We start from the raw sequence: 5,000 nt of genomic DNA, 5'->3' as shown, positions 1-5,000 counted from the left end.
CTTAATGGTAATGTTACTAATGACCTCGAACACGTAGCAGAAAAAATTATTCTCATTAGAAGTGTTTAAACACCTCACTTTCATCTCCAATCCCCTGCTTTAATCAAATAATTAGGAAATGGTGTGTGTGTGTGTGTGTGTGTGTGTGTGTGTGTGTGTGTGTGAGATGAATATTAAGGAATGAATGATAAATGTTAAAGTTAAAATAGACCTCCTGCCTCCACTCCTGCCTCCACTCCATCCTCCACTCCTGCCCCCACCCATCCTCCACTCCTCCCTCCACTCCTCCCCCCACTCCATCCTCCACTACTGCCACCACTCCTGCCTCCACTACTCCCCACTCCTGCCCCTCTCCATCCTCCACTCCTGCCCCCACTCCATCCTCCACTCCTGCCCCCACTCTGTCCTCCACTACTGCCTCACTCCTGCCCCCACTCCATCCTCCACTCCTGCCCCCACTCCTGCCTCCACTACTGCCCCCACTCCATCCTCCACTCCTGCCTCCACTCCTGCCCCCACTCCATCCTCCACTCCTGCCCCCACTCCATCCTCCACTACTGCCCCCACTCCTGTCCCACAGTGAAAACCTGTATTTTTATCTCAAAAATTTTGCTAAGCTTTGACCTTGTTAGTGTGAGTCAGCTGCATTATCTCTGGTCCACATCTCCCTGTCTCAGATGACTGAACTTGTCTCTGTAGAAGGTTTCACTCTCCTCATGACCTCAGGTGAAACATTTTTGTTTTCATCATTTTGTTTCAGTTGTTCTTGGTGTAAACACCTCACACATTTTTCTAATGGATCTCCTTCATTACACGTCTCTTCATGCTTTCACTTTGTCCTCATTTCTCTGAGCTTCTCATTAATGTCACCTGCCTGGACCTTCCAGCTCCTCAAATGTTCACTTCATGTCCTTTCATCTGCATACTGAAATCCCTGTGATAGCCCAGAGCTGTGACATCAGTGCTGTCAGAACCTCCTGCTCAGCAGGAAGCTCAAGCTTTTATGGTGGAAAAGGTTCTAAATGCTCCAGACCTACAGTATCGTTTCCATAGTAACGGCTCATTAACAGAGTGTGTATAGTGCACGCTACACTGATAATATCCAGCACATCCTCAATTCCAATCATTTATAATCTGAAGATTTCTGGAAGGGGAATGTGTGTGTAGCGTGTTGAAGGAGTCTCCAGTGTCGGGGCTTTACAACAATCAGAGATAAACATCTTAAGGAGTTTATACTTCACTGTTTCTCACTAACATGATGAAACCCACTGAGACTGAAGCCGGGTAGAGAGAGTGAGAGAGAGAGTGAGGAGGTGTAGAGAGATAGAGAGAGAGAGAGACCTTGACTTTTACAACGCTATTTACACAAGTCACATCATAAAAATTCAGGGTGACTTAATAAATTAATAATTAATAAATAAGTAAAAAAAAAAGGTTTCATAATTGAGTAAAACGTGAGTGATGAGATTTGCTCTGGTGTAAAGTTTAGTTTTATTTCTGTAACAAAGCACAAATCATTCACCAACACCACACACATTTAAACACATACACATCATTCATACTTCTGTAAAGGAAGTATGAACAGTCAGTGTTCTGTGTGATCTGTTTTTTCCGGCTCAGGTATATCACCATCTTCACCTGACCAAGGATAAAACCAGGTGGCACCTGAACCTGTGTTTTCTAATGTATTTAAAGCCAAAAATAAAACACTGAACAGTAAAATCAACATAAAAAGTGCTTAAAATGCTCTGTAAAAACACAAACAGTGACTGCAACCTGGAGCAGTGAATAAAAGCATGAAAAACTGTTTCTCTCTGTGAACAAAAAGGACAGTCAGGTGTAACATCAGGGTTTAAAACAGAAATAAAAGAGTTCACAGAGATAATACCATGTAAAATCCTCCACTGGAGCTCGCAGCTCTTTTTGGTAACGGTGGTTTGTACAGTGTCTCCACTCTGGTTTAAAATCAGCATTAAAACCCTAAACACTTCTCCATGGGGGTCCACCCTCCCACTCAGCTTCTTCTTATTCAGAACCTTAACACACGCTCTGTAGAGCAGCTTCCCTGACACTGACCCAAAGTCCATCTCCCCTTTGCCCCGGCACTCCAGGAGGGGGGCTCACACCCGTCGAGGTCAGGAGCGATGCTCAGCTGGGGAAATGGATTATCCTCTGCAAGACAAGCCTCACACGCTCCTCTGATGTTAGTGCAGATCTCCAGCGTTGTAGGAGCTGATTGACAACATGCAGGGACCTCAGTCCCATACACACTGCCAGGTCCTCTGCCCTCAACAAGTCTGACCCCGTGATGTTCACAAGCTCCCGGAGTGTCACAATGCCCAAAGAGATTCGAGTTCTGGACAGTGCAGGAACGGTCACAGTGAAGATGTCCAGTCTCCTGCCGTACACCAGAGGCTCCTCCAGCAACCAGTGTAGTGTTCGACAGCCTTTGTTCTGTTTTTAAAAACGTTACAGATATTAAAAAGTCCCAATAAAACATTGGTAATCCAGAAATGTCCAGCATTTTTGTGTCCATTAAAAACAAGGCTCTGTCCTGCCCCAGTCCTCAAACTGTGTCTAATAATCAACTGGCTGCTGTTCTTGATACTTAGTCTCTTCGAGTGAGGAGCCTCTGAATGAACTGGATGCGGAATGCTGCAGCTCTGCTGGACAGCTGGATCAGCCCGTGCCCTCCTTCCTCTTTTGGCAGATGGAGAACACTCTGAGGAATCCGGTGTAGATTGTCCCAGAAGAAATCCACCAGCAGGGCCTGGATGTTTGCCAGCAGGTTCGGTGGAGGATCAATGCAGGCTAGCTTGTGCCAGAGGGACGACGTGACGATTTTTGTTGATGACCAGCGTTCACCCCCTGTGTAGGACTCTATGTAGGACTGTATCTTTGGGACCAACTGTTTCCACCTGCTCAATCTGTACACTCTCAATCTCACTGTATAGCACCCTGATCGTTGCTATGAAACCAGGGTTTAACCCAAAGCTTTCCAGCACCTTCCACAAGTATTCATGTTCAACCCGGTCAAAAGCTGTTTTCTGGTCTAGAAGAATCAGACCAGTCTTTAAACCCAATAGCCTGGAGATTTCCAAAATGTCACAAATTAGGTATATATTGTCAAATATCGACCTGCCAGGCACACAGATGTCTTGTCATGGTAAATGATCTGCTCCATCACCTTCAACCGTCTCAATGCTAATGCTTTTGACAGCAGCTTGCAGACAGTGCACAGTAGTGACACTGGGCGCCAGTTCTTCAGGTGGATCAGGTCTCCCTTTTTTGGGCAGCAGGGTCAGAACAGCTCTTCCAGCACATCCTGCCCTATTAATTGGCCAGAATGCCTTGAAAAACTCCACAGGAAGATCATCTATACCTGGCGCCCGCCCGTTCTTCATGCCCTGTAGAGCCTTCTGAAACTCAGCCAGTGTCAGCTCCTGGTCCAACTTATTGGCCACTGACTCTGTGAGCTTTGGCATGTCCTTGAGGAAGCTCTCCTCCACTACATGTGCCCCTGACCTCTCACTGCTATACAGCTTTGAGTAGAAGCTGACTGTCTGCTGGCAAATTTCAGAAGGCTCTGACATGAGATCCCCTGATTCTGTTCACATGGCATGCATGAATCTTTTCTGTCCATTCTTTTGTTCTAAATTGAAGAAGAATTTAGCGGGAGCATCCATCTCAGTCAAGCTTTTAAAGCATGAGTGGACCAGCGCCCCCTGTACTGCAGTGTCCGGCAGTGCAGGTCAATCATTTTGGCTTTTTTGCTTTTGAGGGCTTCAATATGCCCTCGGTTTCCTGTGGCCTCCAAATGCTGGAGTTCCACTATTTCTATCTGCAGAGCTTTTAGAGACCTGGCAATGTCTTTTGTTTTATGTTTTTCTTACTCATGGTACACTGAACCATGCAGTGGTCAAAGATGCCTACTGGAAAAATAAAACACTTTTCAAAAGCAAGGCAACACCTTTGTGGCTTAAAATCGTCATCCCGTCCCACTCCTTCACCCAATCAGCAGCATTACTGCTGTTGCTGTGGGTTTCCTGCAGCATAACAACATCCACAGGCTTCTGTTTTATAAGCTCATAAAGCTTTGCTCTCTTTCCATAATCCCTCGCTCCATTTATATTAGGACTCGCAACTTGAAAAGTAAAACAAACAAATGCTAAAAAAGAACTAAAAATAAAACACCACACACTATCACTCTTCATTAGAGTTCTCCCTATTGACCTTCTTTATTAGCTTTTTAATCTAAAGATTCCCTGATCTGTAAAAGCTCCTTCTCTTCTAAAGTGCTTTATATAATTGACAAACTGTTTGTGGTCCGGGAAAAACTCCTCAACGAATTTATTATTTTGCCACTTGGTGTCTTAAAAACTCTTTAATGTCCTCAGCGCTATATAATATGTTCAACGGTTCCTCCTGAGAGTCTAGATTAAAAACTGAATCAGACATTGCGTCTTCACTGTCTGATTCGAGTTCCTCCACCTCTCGAGTTCTTCCATCTCGATGTCTCCCTCGTCCCCTTGCACTGGTGTAGTGACTGGTGTCTCCTCGCGACAGATCTACACCCCTGTGCCTGCCTCTGCCAGCACAGGCAGCTCCAGCACTGCTCCAGAGTCCACTGTGACTTTGCCGGTTTCGCAAGATCTCTCCACGACCGGTTTAGCCGAGCAGGGCTTCTCCTGGTCCAGTTCAGCCGAGCATGGCTTCTTCGGGGCCCGTTCAGCCGAGAAGGGCTTTTCTGGGCCTGGTTTACCCGAGCAGGGCTTCTCCCGGTTCGGTTCGGCCGAGCAGGGCTTCTCTGGGGTGGTTATGTCGTTAGTGGACCTCTGGTTTTATGGATTTTCTTCATGGGGAGACGGTTCGCCTGTACCGAGACAGCTCTTTCACAATCGCCTCATCACTAATAAAAGGAGGGACATTTAACAGCAACACCTTTTTAGCAGGAGAACTGAGGGGAGAAACCAGTACACACTCATTTTTCCACAACAATT

The 5,000-nt window shown here is 46.1% G+C and overlaps 1 protein-coding gene across 1 annotated transcript in view; it reads left to right on the top strand.

The window, feature by feature from the left end:
- LOC124378147 (acyl-CoA dehydrogenase family member 11-like) overlaps window positions 1–5,000 on the top strand; it is a 27,493-nt gene that overhangs the window by 20,999 nt on the left and 1,494 nt on the right.

The sequence above is a fragment of the Silurus meridionalis genome, chromosome 24 (assembly GCF_014805685.1).
Source record: "Silurus meridionalis isolate SWU-2019-XX chromosome 24, ASM1480568v1, whole genome shotgun sequence".
Classification (NCBI taxonomy): Eukaryota; Metazoa; Chordata; class Actinopteri; order Siluriformes; family Siluridae; genus Silurus; species Silurus meridionalis.
The sequence above is the reverse complement of the archived record's forward strand: the minus strand, read 5'-3'. Positions and strand labels throughout refer to the sequence as shown.